Source organism: Triplophysa dalaica, chromosome 5 (genome assembly GCF_015846415.1).
Source record: "Triplophysa dalaica isolate WHDGS20190420 chromosome 5, ASM1584641v1, whole genome shotgun sequence".
Lineage (NCBI taxonomy): Eukaryota > Metazoa > Chordata > Actinopteri > Cypriniformes > Nemacheilidae > Triplophysa > Triplophysa dalaica.
Window position 1 is genome coordinate 20650760 of NC_079546.1, and position 17597 is coordinate 20668356.

The following is a 17597-nucleotide window of genomic DNA, read 5'->3' on the forward strand; positions in this document are numbered from 1 at the left end:
AAACATTTACTTTAGTCATTTAGCAGACGCTTTTATCCAAAGCGACTTACAAGTGGGGTAGATAATGGAAGCAATTAGGACAGCATAAGTACAACAAAAGCATAAGTGCAATCAAAAGAAGACTACCCAGCTAGCAGACGTTTGTTATAAGAACGTTCCTTAGATGTTTTTCATGTTTTTGAAAACGTTTTAAAAACATTCAAAATGTCTAGTTTTTGTTGTGTTTTAAGAATGTTCCCAGCTAACAAAAGTCACCATCATGGTGATCAGTGTTTCTTTGAGTTGGTCTCTTGTCCCTTCATCTCTCGTATATGAGAGCATTTGATGGTTACTAACTCTGTGCAGGTCATGTACTGTAGTTATAGCAAATCAATGGGAAAGCTAATCAAATATAGCATTTACTTCCTGCAGTTCGTTCTACAGTATAGACATCAATTGTAAATGGTACTCTTGATCCTGAAAGAATATTTTACTCTTAGGGAAGTAACTGTGTTTCAAAGTCTATTAGATTTGTGTAAAAAGGGTTTTAAAAACCACAGCAATGTCTAGACAAAGACAGACTTAAAGAATCAGGATATGAATCTCATCAATGGTGACAATCAACAAACCAATTCTGAAAAAAGATCTAGTGAAATGCATGCTGGGTTTCATGAACAAGTTTTGTACTAAGAATTTACCCAGCATGCATTGCACCATGAAGTTTTGTTTGGTTGGTTGTCACCATTGTTGAGATTCATACCCTGACTCTTGATGTCTGTGTTTGTCAGAGTCATTATGTAGGATAAGTTTATATTTGTATACACATCCGGCAGACACTTGTAGACAACAAATTGCAAACAAAACACAATCGAACATTTTCTTCTAAAATCAAATGCATATCAATCAATCAGATTAGATCCATTAATCTAACCACCAAATAACAGCAATTTTAATGCCCATTTACGATCTCCTTTAGATCAGATTCTGATTGGATTGCTATGACAACAGTACATTACATGTACAGTTATATCTTACCAATACATCTCACACATGAGGGTAATGGGTCAAGATACCAGCTCAAAGAAACACTGATCACCATGATGGTGACTTTTGTTAGCTGGGAACATTCTTAAAACATAACAAAAACTAGACATTTTGAATGTTATTATAACGTTTTCAAAAACATGAAAAACATCTAAGGAACGTTCTTATAACAAACTTCTGCTAGCTGGGTAGTCTCATATAGCCTAACACAGTATACAGAACCATTCATTCATACTTCTTACATTCATACTTCATACATTTTTTTTTTAGAGTAGAGAAGAAAATAGAGTCAGAACAGATCAGTAAGATGTTGGCAGAAGAGATGTGTTTTCAGTAGTGTTTCTTAAAGATGGCTACAGAATCTGCAGATTTTGTAGCAGCGGGCAGATTATTCCACACAGGTGGAACAGATCCGGAGAAGGTGCGCGAGAGAGATTTTTTACCTTTATGGGATAGCACCACAAGATGCCGTTCGTTTGCAGAGCGTAGGGATCTGGCGGGTACATATGTCTGCATTAGGGAGTGAAGATAAGGTGGTGCCGAACCAGTGGTGGTCTTGTAGGCCAGGAGCAGATTAAAAAAAATAAAAATAGAGAGAAACAAAGATGACTTTGGGGCAGATTCAAGGTTGTATTTACATTTCTAATAATTGTAAATAATAATTCCAGTTAAAAAATCACCTACTACAGCGACAACTGCATATTTCACCATCTTCTGAAAGACATGGACAGAGACAGAGTCTTAGAAAAACATCTTAGTAATGTTAGTAGTAATACCGTTAAAATCGTAACGATACCATCCCTATCTATAACCATCAAAACGTGCATGTGGTTGCACACACACACCAAAATGATGATCTAAAAACATCTGGGCAGAGAGATTTTTCTTGCCCAGGGTGAAGGACTTGTTTGTACAACTGCCCAACAATAAGGGGTATATGGCTTTTCGTGATACTACAAGAAAGCAAAAAAAAAAAACACGCAGCACAGCACACGGGACCACTGGCTTAATGAAAATGCAAGTAACTCTGCAAGAAAACTTGTGGAATCTCAAGTGACAACTCCATTGTCTTTGAAAGTGAAGCTCCTGCATCATGTTGCTCTGGGTAAAAGCTAGACACATACCATACGGGAGACTCTTGTTATATGTGTCGAGGTGCATTAGCGAGGAGCGACACCTGCTGGTGTTTTGTGACTGAGCATATGAGCAAGTCCCAACGCAACAACCTTTTTTTGCACCGGTGAGCCTCGACGGGTATTATATGGAGGGCTAAGAAGTACGAAGGAAGCCCCGAAAGACACTGACGTGGAGAATGCGGGCGTCGATCCCGCTACTTCTTGCATGCTAAGCTAGCGCTCTCCCATTTGAGCTAATTCCCCTGCTTTGTGTCCAATCATTTATGTTCATTTCGCTCATTGAAACAGGAAATACGGGCGGTGGAAATACCTTTCGCATCGGGCTGGAAATCACTATTGTTCTTTATTGTTCGGCTCGTTGGTCTAGGGGTATGATTCTCGCTTTGGGTGCGAGAGGTCCCGGGTTCAAATCCCGGACGAGCCCTCCTTTAAGCGCTCCACACAAGGCAGGACGTACTTAAAGGAGCGCTATGCGGATCCGAAATAGGTGGTTAGCTCAGATTGGAGAGTGTTACACTCAAGATTTGAATGTCTATTGATCGATCCTGGGTTTTGGCAAGTTTGCCTGTGTTCATCGCTTTGCTCTCGCTACCAAAGAGCTCTTTGACCTCATCAGACCGAGCAGCCTTTCCTCGGTAACCAGGCGGGTCATCTATCACTTGAAGTCGCATTCCATTGTGTAATGATTAGCACTCTGGACTCAAATCTCAGCTGGCCTTCTCATTAGCAATTGCTACTTTTCATACTGACAACAGGTCACCTGTACTCAATGAGCCAAAGGTCTTTACACCCAAGGGAAAGCGGAAAATACAGCTGAACAAATTGGCCATGTCTGAGACGTGCATGTGGTTGCACACACACACCAAAATTATGATCTAAAAACATCTGGGCAGAGAGATTTTTCTTGCCCAGGGCGAAGGACTTGTTTGTACAACTGCCCAACAATAACGGGTATATGGCTTTTCGTGATACTACAAGAAAGCAAAAAAAAAAAAAACACGCAGCACAGCACACGGGACCACTGGCTTAATGAAAATGCAAGTAACTCTGCAAGAAAACTTGTGGAATCTCAAGTGACAACTCCATTGTTTTTGAAAGTGAAGCTCCTGCATCATGTTGCTCTGGGTAAAAGCTAGACACATACCATACGGGAGACTCTTGTTATATGTGTCGAGGTGCATTAGCGAGGAGCGACACCTGCTGGTGTTTTGTGACTGAGCATATGAGCAAGTCCCAACACGACAACCTTTTTTTGCAGCGGTGAGCCTGGACGGGTATAATAGGGAGGGCTAAGAAGGAAGCCCCGAAAGACACTGACGTGGAGAATGCGGGCGTCGATCCCGCTACTTCTCGCATGCAAAGCGAGCGCTCTACCATTTGAGCTAATTCCCGTGCATTGCCTCCAAAGATGCATGTTCCTTTGCCTAATTGAAACGGGGCATACAGGTGGTGGAAATACCTTTCCCATCGGGCAGGAAATGACTTTCGCTCCTCATCGCTCGGCTCGTTGTTCTAGGGGCATGATTCTCGCTTAGGGTGCGAGAGGTCCTGGGTTCAAATCCCGGACGAGCCCTGCTTTAAGCTTTCCACATAAGACTGGACGTACTTAAAGGAGCGCTATGCAATTCCATAATGTGACTGAATGGGACCCTCGGCCGGTTAGCTCAGTTGGTTACCAACCTCTGCCGAAATAAGTACTTCTTCTGACAACTGCCCAACAATGAGGGGGATATCGCTTTTCAAAAAACTCGCACCACAGCACACAGGACCACTGGCTTAATGAAAATGCAAGTAAGGCTGCTAGGAAACTTGTGTCGAGGTGCATTAAAGAGGAACGAAACCTGCTTGTGTTTTGTGACTGAGCATTTGAGCAAGTCCCAACGCAACAACCTTTTTTTGCACCGGTGAGCCTTGACGGGTATTATATGGAGGGCTAAGAAGTACGAAGGAAGCCCCGAAAGACACTGACGTGGAGAATGCGGGCGTCGATCCCGCTACTTCTCGCATGCAAAGCGAGCGCTCTACCATTTGAGCTAATTCCCCTGCTTTGTGTCCAATGATTTATGTTCGTTTCGCTCATTGAAACGGGAAATACGGGCGGTGGAAATACCTTTCGCATCGGGCTGGAAATCACTATTGTTCTTTATTGTTCGGCTCGTTGGTCTAGGGGTATGATTCTCGCTTTGGGTGCGAGAGGTCCCGGGTTCAAATCCCGGACGAGCCCTCCTTTAAGCGCTCCACACAAGGCAGGACGTACTTAAAGGAGCGCTATGCGGATCCGAAATAGGTGGTTAGCTCAGATTGGAGAGTGTTACACTCAAGATTTGAATGTCTATTGATCGATCCTGGGTTTTGGGAAGTTTGCCTGTGTTCATCGCTTTGCTCTCGCTACCAAAGAGCTCTTTGACCTCATCAGACCGAGCAGCCTTTCCTCGGTAACCAGGCGGGTCATCTATCACTTGAAGTCGCATTCCATTGTGTAATGATTAGCACTCTGGACTCAAATCTCAGCTGGCCTTCTCATTAGCAATTGCTACTTTTCATACTGACAACAGGTCACCTGTACTCAATGAGCCAAAGGTCTTTACATCCAAGGGAAAGCGGAAAATACAGCTGAACAAATTGGCCATGTCTGAGACGTGCATGTGGTTGCACACACACACCAAAATTATGATCTAAAAACATCTGGGCAGAGAGATTTTTCTTGCCCAGGGCGAAGGACTTGTTTGTACAACTGCCCAACAATAAGGGGTATATGGCTTTTCGTGATACTACAAGAAAGCAAAAAAAAAAAAACACGCAGCACAGCACACGGGACCACTGGCTTAATGAAAATGCAAGTAACTATGCAAGAAAACTTGTGGAATCTCAAGTGACAACTCCATTGTCTTTGAAAGTGAAGCTCCTGCATCATGTTGCTCTGGGTAAAAGCTAGACACATACCATACGGGAGACTCTTGTTATATGTGTCGAGGTGCATTAGCGAGGAGCGACACCTGCTGGTGTTTTGTGACTGAGCATATGAGCAAGTCCCAACACAACAACCTTTTTTTGCAGCGGTGAGCCTGGACGGGTATAATAGGGAGGGCTAAGAAGGAAGCCCCGAAAGACACTGACGTGGAGAATGCGGGCGTCGATCCCGCTACTTCTTGCATGCTAAGCAAGCGCTCTACCATTTGAGCTAATTCCCCTGCTTTGTGTCCAATGATTTATGTTCGTTTCGCTCATTGAAACGGGAAATACGGGCGGTGGAAATACCTTTCGCATCGGGCTGGAAATCACTATTGTTCTTTATTGTTCGGCTCGTTGGTCTAGGGCAGGGGTATTTAACTAATATTTGAAGAGGTCCAGTTAGAGAAAATTTATTGAAGCAAAGGTCCAGAATATCATAATGTCTAACTAGGTAGTATGATAGCTTATATATTTAAGTAGCCTAGTAGTTGTATCAGCATGTGCATGTAATAAATAACTGACTACCAAATCAAATGAATTCAGTACAATTCAAAAACGTTTTGACAATATTTATTGTCATGTAACATAGAACTGAACATGTATGCATGACTGTAGATATGTATAATGTTCTCTCATTAACAAAATAAAAGTAGGACTGTATTCCGAAATAAGGGAAAATAAATTAAATGTGAAAATTGTGTATGTTCAAATAAAGTGCTTAACTTTAGACAAATAAAATAAAGGGAGGAAAAGCTTGAATTTCTCCTTTTCTGTTTTACATATTGAATTAACAATCGTAACCAATTTTACAAATAATTAATCTCAACATATCTTAACAATTTAACAGTTTTAGAGTATAACTTTCTTATATCCCACTCCCCACTTTTTGCTCAGTGAGAGAATTGAGCTCTAGCTTGTCTTGCCAGGATTTTAAACCTGGGTTTGAATGGAGTCAGGGCAATTCTCATACACATGTGAAGGTGCTCATTGGTGAGCCTGGAACGATATTTAGTCTTGATTATGTTCATTGTTGAGAAAGCTGCCTCGCAGTTGTATGTGGAGCAAAACATGGTCAAGATGTGTAGAGCAACTTTCCTCAGACCTGGGAAAGCTGTCTCAGGGACCATTTGAAGCCAGAATGTGGAAGAGTCACTTCTTACAAACTGCTCTTTCAGAGCCACATCTGCTTGGAGATCAACCAATTGCATCTGGAGAGGCCCAGCATTTACCCATTTAAAGTGCTGTGTGACTTCCTTTGAGAACTCCATGACATCTGTGATGAGAAATGGGTTCTGAATGAACATGGTGAGCTGCTGTCCAAACCTGAAGCTGTCGAAACGGTTGCTGAAGTTTAAAATCAGCTTATCAATAAAGTCAACAAAGGAAGACACATCTCTCTGTCCTTGAACCTGATCCTGCACTGCTGGGAAGTGTACACAGTCTCCCTGCAGGTCTTCCTTGAACACCTCAAGTTTCCTTTGAAAGGAGCGGACAGCTGTCATCAGTTCACAAATTGAATTGTCCTTGCCCTGTAGCCTTAAGTTCAGTTCATTCAGATGTGAAGTGATATCAACCAAAAAGGCCACATTATCCATCTGTTTCTTGTTTTCTAAAAATAGTGAAAACTGTGCTGCTTTCTGACTTACTAGCTCTGTCAAAAAATATGCTACTTCCCTCCTGATGGACCAAAAGCGTGCTAACACCCTGCCTTTGCTGAGCCATCTCACATTGTTGTGCAGCAAAAGATCATCAGCATTGGCATCAACTTCTCTGAGGAATTCCCTAAGCATGCGATGCTGGTAGGAAGAGGATGCCCTGAGAAAATTGATCATTTTCATCATTGTATTCATCACCTCAGCATGCTCCTCTGACAGGGAGGCGCAGAGGACAGATTGATGAATGATGCAATGATAAGCTTTGAGCTCAGGATTGTCCTCTTTCAGTCTTGCTACAGCTCCTTTTTCTCTTCCTACCATAGCAGGGGCTCCATCTGTGGTTATTGAAACCACTTGTTTTGGCTTTATTCCTCTCTTTGTTAACATCTCTTTTATGGCCAGGTAGATGTCTTCTCCTCTTGTACTGGTCTGAAGGGGAGTGACACCTAACAGGTCTTCGCAGAATGCTTTCTGGTCTGTGTTGTAAAACCTTACATACACTAACAGCTGAGCATTATCACACATGTCAGTAGACTCATCCACAGCTAAGCTTACACACGATGCCTTATGCACGGCTTCATCTAGCTGGGTTAGCACTTCCTGAGCTAATATTTGGCTTTTCTTTGTGGCAGATGATGCTGACATGGGTATTTGCTTTATTTTATCACAAAGTTCTTGTTTTTGTTTTCCCTCAAGTAGTGTTTCAGCTACTGCAGTCATGCATTCTTTGACAACCCCTCCATCAGTAAATGGCTTTTTGTGTTGACCCAAAATCCAAGCAACTCTGAGGGAACACTCATGAGCACGTTGTTGGGCAGTGAATGTGTGGCTCAGGATCCTGGTGGACTGCTCATATTGGGCTCGGAGACTACTTATTTTCTGTGATCTCCCTTCAGATTTGAGTGGGTATGTTTGTTCATAACCTTTATGTTTTGTCTCATAATGGCGTTTCACATTGCCACTTTTAATAAGAGCCACGGTTTCAGAACATATGAGACACACTGGTTTAGTGCTACCAGTGGGAAGTATGAACATAAATGAATCTGTCCATTCTGGATTAAATGCTCTATTTTCGCTGTCCACTTTTCTTTTTTTAGAGAGCGCCATTTGTTCCTTATTTTTCTCTCCCTTCGTCTCACTTGCCTGTTTCTCTCTTTCTTCTTCACTTGTCTATTTCTCTCTCTTTCTCCGTCTCACTCGCCTGTTTCTCTCTTTCTTCTTCACTTGTCTATTTCTCTCTCTTTCTCCGTCTCACTCGCCTGTTTCTCTCTTTCTTCTTCACTTGTCTATTTCTCTCTCTTTCTCCGTCTCACTCGCCTGTTTCTCTCTTTCTTCTTCACTTGTCTATTTCTCTCTCTTTCTCCGTCTCACTCGCCTGTTTCTCTCTTTCTTCTTCACTTGTCTATTTCTCTCTCTTTCTCCGTCTCACTCGCCTGTTTCTCTCTCTCTTCTTCACTTGTCTATTTCTCTCTCTTTCTCCGTCTCACTCGCCTGTTTCTCTCTTTCTTCTTCACTTGTCTATTTCTCTCTCTTTCTCCGTCTCACTCGCCTGTTTCTCTCTCTCTTCTTCACTTGTCTATTTCTCTCGTCTGTTTCTCTTTCTCCGTCTCACTCGCCTGTTTCTCTCTCTTTCTCCGGCGCAGTCGTCTGTATCTCTCCTTTTGATTACATACACTACAGTGCTCGCTATCTTATTTTCTTTCTACCGTCTTTTCATGTGTAACTTGCCGCAACTTTCTCATCTGTCTGCACTGTCGAGTCGCAATGTTTACCAGACTTGATTGGCTGAGCGGTATCACGTGGGATGGCTTCACTCGCATGCAATTGGTCTGTGCGTTTCCACTACCACTACCGTAAAGACTACAACAGCTGCGCCGATGAAATAGAAGCGCCCCGCCAGTTTTTACATCATAACGTTATATTTTTGGCTGTAGGTCCGGGTCCGTATGGGATGACTTCTGGGTCCGGACCCGGACCGCGGTCCGCCTGTTAGTGACCTCTGGTCTAGGGGTATGATGCTCGCTTCGGGTGCGAGAGGTCCCGGGTTCAAATCCCGGACGAGCCCTCCTTTAAGCGCTCCACATAAGGCAGGACGTACTTAAAGGAGTGCTATGCGGATCCGAAATAGGTGGTTGGCTCAGATTGGAGAGTGTTACACTCAAGATTTGAATGTCTATTGATCGATCCTGGGTTTTGGCAAGTTTGCCTGTGTTCATCGCTTTGCTCTCGCTACCAAAGAGCTCTTTGACCTCATCAGACCGAGCAGACTGTCCTCGGTAACCAGGCGGGTCATCTATCACTTGAAGTCGCATTCCATTGTGTAATGATTAGCACTCTGGACTCAAATCTCAGCTGGCCTTCTCATTAGCAATTGCTACTTTTCATACTGACAACAGGTCACCTGTACTCAATGAGCCAAAGGTCTTTACACCCAAGGGAAAGCGGAAAATACAGCTGAACAAATTGGCCATGTCTGAGACGTGCATGTGGTTGCACACACACACCAAAATTATGATCTAAAAACATCTGGGCAGAGAGATTTTTCTTGCCCAGGGCGAAGGACTTGTTTGTACAACTGCCCAACAATAACGGGTATATGGCTTTTCGTGATACTACAAGAAAGCAAAAAAAAAAAAACACGCAGCACAGCACACGGGACCACTGGCTTAATGAAAATGCAAGTAACTATGCAAGAAAACTTGTGGAATCTCAAGTGACAACTCCATTGTCTTTGAAAGTGAAGCTCCTGCATCATGTTGCTCTGGGTAAAAGCTAGACACATACCATACGGGAGACTCTTGTTATATGTGTCGAGGTGCATTAGCGAGGAGCGACACCTGCTGGTGTTTTGTGACTGAGCATATGAGCAAGTCCCAACACAACAACCTTTTTTTGCAGCGGTGAGCCTGGACGGGTATAATAGGGAGGGCTAAGAAGTAAGAAGGAAGCCCCGAAAGACACTGACGTGGAGAATGCGGGCGTCGATCCCGCTACTTCTCGCATGCAAAGCGAGCGCTCTACCATTTGAGCTAATTCCCCTGCATTGCCTCCAAAGATGCATGTTCCTTTGGCTAATTGAAACGGGGCATACAGGTGGTGGAAATACCTTTCCCATCGGGCATGAAATGACTTTCGCTCCTCATTGCTCGGCTCGTTGTTCTAGGGGCATGTTTCTCGCTTAGGGTGCGAGAGGTCCCGGGTTCAAATCCCGGACGAGCCCTCCTTTAAGCGCTCCACATAAGGCAGGACGTACTTAAAGGAGCACTATGCGGATCCGAAATAGGTGGTTAGCTCAGATTGGAGAGTGTTACACTCAAGATTTTAATGTCTATTGATCGATCCTGGGTTTTGGCAAGTTTGCCTGTGTTCATCGCTTTGCTCTCGCTACCAAAGAGCTCTTTGACCTCATCAGACCGAGCAGCCTGTCCTCGGTAACCAGGCGGGTCATCTATCACTTGAAGTCGCATTCCATTGTGTAATGATTAGCACTCTGGACTCAAATCTCAGCTGGCCTTCTCATTAGCAATTGCTACTTTTCATACTGACAACAGGTCGCCTGTACTCAATGAGCCAAAGGTCTTTACACCCAAGGGAAAGCGGAAAATACAGCTGAACAAATTGGCCATGTCTGAGACGTGCATGTGGTTGCACACACACACCAAAATTATGATCTAAAAACATCTGGGCAGAGAGATTTTTCTTGCCCAGGGCGAAGGACTTGTTTGTACAACTGCCCAACAATAAGGGGTATATGGCTTTTCGTGATACTACAAGAAAGCAAAAAAAAAAAAACACGCAGCACAGCACACGGGACCACTGGCTTAATGAAAATGCAAGTAACTATGCAAGAAAACTTGTGGAATCTCAAGTGACAACTCCATTGTCTTTGAAAGTGAAGCTCCTGCATCATGTTGCTCTGGGTAAAAGCTAGACACATACCATACGGGAGACTCTTGTTATATGTGTCGAGGTGCATTAGCGAGGAGCGACACCTGCTGGTGTTTTGTGACTGAGCATATGAGCAAGTCCCAACACAACAACCTTTTTTTGCAGCGGTGAGCCTGGACGGGTATAATAGGGAGGGCTAAGAAGGAAGCCCCGAAAGACACTGACGTGGAGAATGCGGGCGTCGATCCCGCTACTTCTTGCATGCTAAGCAAGCGCTCTACCATTTGAGCTAATTCCCCTGCTTTGTGTCCAATGATTTATGTTCGTTTCGCTCATTGAAACGGGAAATACGGGCGGTGGAAATACCTTTCGCATCGGGATGGAAATCACTATTGTTCTTTATTGTTCGGCTCGTTGGTCTAGGGGTATGATTCTCGCTTCGGGTGCGAGAGGTCCCGGGTTCAAATCCCGGACGAGCCCTCCTTTAAGCGCTCCACATAAGGCAGGACGTACTTAAAGGAGTGCTATGCGGATCCGAAATAGGTGGTTAGCTCAGATTGGAGAGTGTTACACTCAAGATTTGAATGTCTATTGATCGATCCTGGGTTTTGGGAAAGTTTGCCTGTGTTCATCGCTTTGCTCTCGCTACCAAAGAGCTCTTTGACCTCATCAGACCGAGCAGCCTGTCCTCGGTAACCAGGCGGGTCATCTATCACTTGAAGTCGCATTCCATTGTGTAATGATTAGCACTCTGGACTCAAATCTCAGCTGGCCTTCTCATTTGCAATTGCTACTTTTCATACTGACAACAGGTCACCTGTACTCAATGAGCCAAAGGTCTTTACACCCAAGGGAAAGCGGAAAATACAGCTGAACAAATTGGCCATGTCTGAGACGTGCATGTGGTTGCACACACCCCCAAAATTATGATCTAAAAACATCTGGGCAGAGAGATTTTTCTTGCCCAGGGCGAAGGACTTGTTTGTACAACTGCCCAACAATAAGGGATATATGGCTTTTCGTGATACTACAAGAAAGCAAAAAAAAAAAAAACACGCAGCACAGCACACGGGACCACTGGCTTAATGAAAATGCAAGTAACTATGCAAGAAAACTTGTGGAATCTCAAGAGACAACTCCATTGTCTTTGAAAGTGAAGCTCCTGCATCATGTTGCTCTGGGTAAAAGCTAGACACATACCATACGGGAGACTCTTGTTATATGTGTCGAGGTGCATTAGCGAGGAGCGACACCTGCTGGTGTTTTGTGACTGAGCATATGAGCAAGTCCCAACACAACAACCTTTTTTTGCAGCGGTGAGCCTGGACGGGTATAATAGGGAGGGCTAAGAAGGAAGCCCCGAAAGACACTGACGTGGAGAATGCGGGCGTTGATCCCGCTACTTCTCGCATGCAAAGCGAGCGCTCTACCATTTGAGCTAATTCCCTTGCATTGCCTCCAAAGATACATGTTCCTTTGGCTAATTGAAACGGGAAATACGGGCGGTGGAAATACCTTTCGCATCGGGCTGGAAATCACTATTGTTCTTTATTGTTCGGCTCGTTGGTCTAGGGGTATGATGCTCGCTTCGGGTGCGAGAGGTCCCGGGTTCAAATCCCGGACGAGCCCTCCTTTAAGCGCTCCACATAAGGCAGGACGTACTTAAAGGAGTGCTATGCGGATCCGAAATAGGTGGTTGGCTCAGATTGGAGAGTGTTACACTCAAGATTTGAATGTCTATTGATCGATCCTGGGTTTTGGCAAGTTTGCCTGTGTTCATCGCTTTGCTCTCGCTACCAAAGAGCTCTTTGACCTCATCAGACCGAGCAGACTGTCCTCGGTAACCAGGCGGGTCATCTATCACTTGAAGTCGCATTCCATTGTGTAATGATTAGCACTCTGGACTCAAATCTCAGCTGGCCTTCTCATTAGCAATTGCTACTTTTCATACTGACAACAGGTCACCTGTACTCAATGAGCCAAAGGTCTTTACATCCAAGGGAAAGCGGAAAATACAGCTGAACAAATTGGCCATGTCTGAGACGTGCATGTGGTTGCACACACACACCAAAATTATGATCTAAAAACATCTGGGCAGAGAGATTTTTCTTGCCCAGGGCGAAGGACTTGTTTGTACAACTGCCCAACAATAAGGGGTATATGGCTTTTCGTGATACTACAAGAAAGCAAAAAAAAAAAAAACACGCAGCACAGCACACGGGACCACTGGCTTAATGAAAATGCAAGTAACTATGCAAGAAAACTTGTGGAATCTCAAGTGACAACTCCATTGTCTTTGAAAGTGAAGCTCCTGCATCATGTTGCTCTGGGTAAAAGCTAGACACATACCATACGGGAGACTCTTGTTATATGTGTCGAGGTGCATTAGCGAGGAGCGACACCTGCTGGTGTTTTGTGACTGAGCATATGAGCAAGTCCCAACACAACAACCTTTTTTTGCAGCGGTGAGCCTGGACGGGTATAATAGGGAGGGCTAAGAAGGAAGCCCCGAAAGACACTGACGTGGAGAATGCGGGCGTCGATCCCGCTACTTCTTGCATGCTAAGCAAGCGCTCTACCATTTGAGCTAATTCCCCTGCTTTGTGTCCAATGATTTATGTTCGTTTCGCTCATTGAAACGGGAAATACGGGCGGTGGAAATACCTTTCGCATCGGGCTGGAAATCACTATTGTTCTTTATTGTTCGGCTCGTTGGTCTAGGGGTATGATGCTCGCTTCGGGTGCGAGAGGTCCCGGGTTCAAATCCCGGACGAGCCTTCCTTTAAGCGCTCCACATAAGGCAGGACGTACTTAAAGGAGTGCTATGCGGATCCGAAATAGGTGGTTGGCTCAGATTGGAGAGTGTTACACTCAAGATTTGAATGTCTATTGATCGATCCTGGGTTTTGGCAAGTTTGCCTGTGTTCATCGCTTTGCTCTCGCTACCAAAGAGCTCTTTGACCTCATCAGACCGAGCAGACTGTCCTCGGTAACCAGGCGGGTCATCTATCACTTGAAGTCGCATTCCATTGTGTAATGATTAGCACTCTGGACTCAAATCTCAGCTGGCCTTCTCATTAGCAATTGCTACTTTTCATACTGACAACAGGTCACCTGTACTCAATGAGCCAAAGGTCTTTACACCCAAGGGAAAGCGGAAAATACAGCTGAACAAATTGGCCATGTCTGAGACGTGCATGTGGTTGCACACACCCCCAAAATTATGATCTAAAAACATCTGGGCAGAGAGATTTTTCTTGCCCAGGGCGAAGGACTTGTTTGTACAACTGCCCAACAATAAGGGATATATGGCTTTTCGTGATACTACAAGAAAGCAAAAAAAAAAAAACACGCAGCACAGCACACGGGACCACTGGCTTAATGAAAATGCAAGTAACTATGCAAGAAAACTTGTGGAATCTCAAGAGACAACTCCATTGTCTTTGAAAGTGAAGCTCCTGCATCATGTTGCTCTGGGTAAAAGCTAGACACATACCATACGGGAGACTCTTGTTATATGTGTCGAGGTGCATTAGCGAGGAGCGACACCTGCTGGTGTTTTGTGACTGAGCATATGAGCAAGTCCCAACACAACAACCTTTTTTTGCAGCGGTGAGCCTGGACGGGTATAATAGGGAGGGCTAAGAAGGAAGCCCCGAAAGACACTGACGTGGAGAATGCGGGCGTTGATCCCGCTACTTCTCGCATGCAAAGCGAGCGCTCTACCATTTGAGCTAATTCCCTTGCATTGCCTCCAAAGATACATGTTCCTTTGGCTAATTGAAACGGGGCATACAGGTGGTGGAAATACCTTTCCCATCGGGCAGGAAATGACTTTCGCTCCTCATCGCTCGGCTCGTTGTTCTAGGGGCATGATTCTCGATTAGGGTGCGAGAGGTCCTGGGTTCAAATCCCGGACGAGCCCTGCTTTAAGCTTTCCACATAAGACTGGACGTACTTAAAGGAGCGCTATGCAATTCCATAATGTGACTGAATGGGACCCTCGGCCGGTTAGCTCAGTAGGTTACCAACCTCTGCCGAAATAAGTACTTCTTCTGACAACTGCCCAACAATGAGGGGGATATCGCTTTTCAAGAAACTGCAAAAAACTCGCACCACAGCACACAGGACCACTGGCTTAATGAAAATGCAAGTAAGGCTGCTAGGAAACTTGTGTCGAGGTGCATTAAAGAGGAACGAAACCTGCTTGTGTTTTGTGACTGAGCATTTGAGCAAGTCCCAACGCAACAACCTTTTTTTGCACCGGTGAGCCTCGACGGGTATTATATGGAGGGCTAAGAAGTACGAAGGAAGCCCCGAAAGACACTGACGTGGAGAATGCGGGCGTCGATCCCGCTACTTCTTGCATGCTAAGCTAGCGCTCTCCCATTTGAGCTAATTCCCCTGCTTTGTGTCCAATCATTTATGTTCATTTCGCTCATTGAAACAGGAAATACGGGCGGTGGAAATACCTTTCGCATCGGGCTGGAAATCACTATTGTTCTTTATCGTTCGGCTCGTTGGTCTAGGGGTATGATTCTCGCTTTGGGTGCGAGAGGTCCCGGGTTCAAATCCCGGACGAGCCCTCCTTTAAGCGCTCCACACAAGGCAGGACGTACTTAAAGGAGCGCTATGCGGATCCGAAATAGGTGGTTAGCTCAGATTGGAGAGTGTTACACTCAAGATTTGAATGTCTATTGATCGATACTGGGTTTTGGCAAGTTTGCCTGTGTTCATCGCTTTGCTCTCGCTACCGAAGAGCTCTTTGACCTCATCAGACCGAGCAGCCTTTCCTCGGTAACCAGGCGGGTCATCTATCACTTGAAGTCGCATTCCATTGTGTAATGATTAGCACTCTGGACTCAAATCTCAGCTGGCCTTCTCATTAGCAATTGCTACTTTTCATACTGACAACAGGTCACCTGTACTCAATGAGCCAAAGGTCTTTACACCCAAGGGAAAGCGGAAAATACAGCTGAACAAATTGGCCATGTCTGAGACGTGCATGTGGTTGCACACACACACCAAAATTATGATCTAAAAACATCTGGGCAGAGAGATTTTTCTTGCCCAGGGCGAAGGACTTCTTTGTACAACTGCCCAACAATAACGGGTATATGGCTTTTCGTGATACTACAAGAAAGCAAAAAAAAAAAAAACACGCAGCACAGCACACGGGACCACTGGCTTAATGAAAATGCAAGTAACTCTGCAAGAAAACTTGTTGAATCTCAAGTGACAACTCCATTGTCTTTGAAAGTGAAGCTCCTGCATCATGTTGCTCTGGGTAAAAGCTAGACACATACCATACGGGAGACTCTTGTTATATGTGTCGAGGTGCATTAGCGTGGAGCGACACCTGCTGGTGTTTTGTGACTGAGCATATGAGCAAGTCCCAACACGACAACCTTTTTTTGCAGCGGTGAGCCTGGACGGGTATAATAGGGAGGGCTAAGAAGGAAGCCCCGAAAGACACTGACGTGGAGAATGCGGGCGTCGATCCCGCTACTTCTCGCATGCAAAGCGAGCGCTCTACCATTTGAGCTAATTCCCTTGCATTGCCCCCAAAGATGCATGTTCCTTTGCCTAATTGAAACGGGGCATACAGGTGGTGGAAATACCTTTTCCATCGGGCAGGAAATGACTTTCGCTCCTCATCGCTCGGCTCGTTGTTCTAGGGGCATGATTCTCGCTTAGGGTGCGAGAGGTCCTGGGTTCAAATCCCGGACGAGCCCTGCTTTAAGCTTTCCACATAAGACTGGATGTACTTAAAGGAGCGCTATGCAATTCCATAATGTGACTGAATGGGACCCTCGGCCGGTTAGCTCAGTTGGTTACCAACCTCTGCCGAAATAAGTACTTCTTCTGACAACTGCCCAACAATGAGGGGGATATCGCTTTCCAAGAAACTGCAAAAAACCTGCACCACAGCACACAGGACCACTGGCTTAATGAAAATGCAAGTAAGGCTGCTAGGAAACTTGTGTCGAGGTGCATTAACGAGGAACGAAACCTGCTTGTGTTTGTGACTGAGCATATGAGCAAGTCCCAACGCAACAACCTTTTTTTTGCACCGGTGAGCCTCGACGGGTATTATATGGAGGACTAAGAAGTACGAAGGAAGCCCCGAAAGACACTGACGTGGAGAATGCGGGCGTCGATCCCGCTACTTCTTGCATGCTAAGCAAGCGCTCTACCATTTGAGCTAATTCCCCTGCTTTGTATCCAATGATTTATGTTCGTTTCGCTCATTGAAACGGGAAATACGGGCGGTGGAAATACCTTTCGCATCGGGCTGGAAATCACTATTGTTCTTTATTGTTCGGCTCGTTGGTCTAGGGGTATGATTCTCGCTTCGGGTGCGAGAGGTCCCGGGTTCAAATCCCGGACGAGCCCTCCTTTAAGCGCTCCACATAATGCAGGACGTACTTAAAGGAGCGCTATGCGGATCCGAAATAGGTGGTTAGCTCAGATTGGAGAGTGTTACACTCAAGATTTGAATGTCTATTGATCGATCCTGGGTTTTGGCAAGTTTGCCTGTGTTCATCGCTTTGCTCTCGCTACCAAAGAGCTCTTTGACCTCATCAGACCGAGCAGCCTGTCCTCGGTAACCAGGCGGGTCATCTATCACTTGAAGTCGCATTCCATTGTGTAATGATTAGCACTCTGGACTCAAATCTCAGCTGGCCTTCTCATTAGCAATTGCTACTTTTCATACTGACAACAGGTCACCTGTACTCAATGAGCCAAAGGTCTTTACACCCAAGGGAAAGCGGAAAATACAGCTGAACAAATTGGCCATGTCTGAGACGTGCATGTGGTTGCACACACACACCAAAATTATGATCTAAAAACATCTGGGCAGAGAGATTTTTCTTGCCCAGGGCGAAGGACTTGTTTGTACAACTGCCCAACAATAACGGGTATATGGCTTTTCGTGATA

The 17597-nt window shown here is 45.0% G+C and overlaps 7 non-coding genes across 7 annotated transcripts; all 7 read left to right on the forward strand.

Annotated features, from left to right (window-relative positions):
• Positions 1-2511: 2511 nt before the first annotated feature.
• On the forward strand, positions 2512-2583 carry trnap-ugg (transfer RNA proline (anticodon UGG)). The gene has a single exon. It is a non-coding gene; the product is annotated as a tRNA-Pro (tRNA).
• A 1728-nt stretch (positions 2584-4311) lies between these two features.
• On the forward strand, positions 4312-4383 carry trnap-ugg (transfer RNA proline (anticodon UGG)). Its single transcript has one exon. It is a non-coding gene; the product is annotated as a tRNA-Pro (tRNA).
• Positions 4384-11062: 6679 nt separating this feature from the next.
• trnap-cgg (transfer RNA proline (anticodon CGG)) lies at positions 11063-11134 on the forward strand. The gene has a single exon. It is a non-coding gene; the product is annotated as a tRNA-Pro (tRNA).
• A 1077-nt stretch (positions 11135-12211) lies between these two features.
• On the forward strand, positions 12212-12283 carry trnap-cgg (transfer RNA proline (anticodon CGG)). The gene has a single exon. It is a non-coding gene; the product is annotated as a tRNA-Pro (tRNA).
• A 1077-nt stretch (positions 12284-13360) lies between these two features.
• trnap-cgg (transfer RNA proline (anticodon CGG)) lies at positions 13361-13432 on the forward strand. The gene has a single exon. It is a non-coding gene; the product is annotated as a tRNA-Pro (tRNA).
• A 1736-nt stretch (positions 13433-15168) lies between these two features.
• Positions 15169-15240, forward strand: trnap-ugg (transfer RNA proline (anticodon UGG)). The gene has a single exon. It is a non-coding gene; the product is annotated as a tRNA-Pro (tRNA).
• A 1738-nt stretch (positions 15241-16978) lies between these two features.
• trnap-cgg (transfer RNA proline (anticodon CGG)) lies at positions 16979-17050 on the forward strand. Its single transcript has one exon. It is a non-coding gene; the product is annotated as a tRNA-Pro (tRNA).
• The last annotated feature ends 547 nt before the right edge of the window (positions 17051-17597 follow it).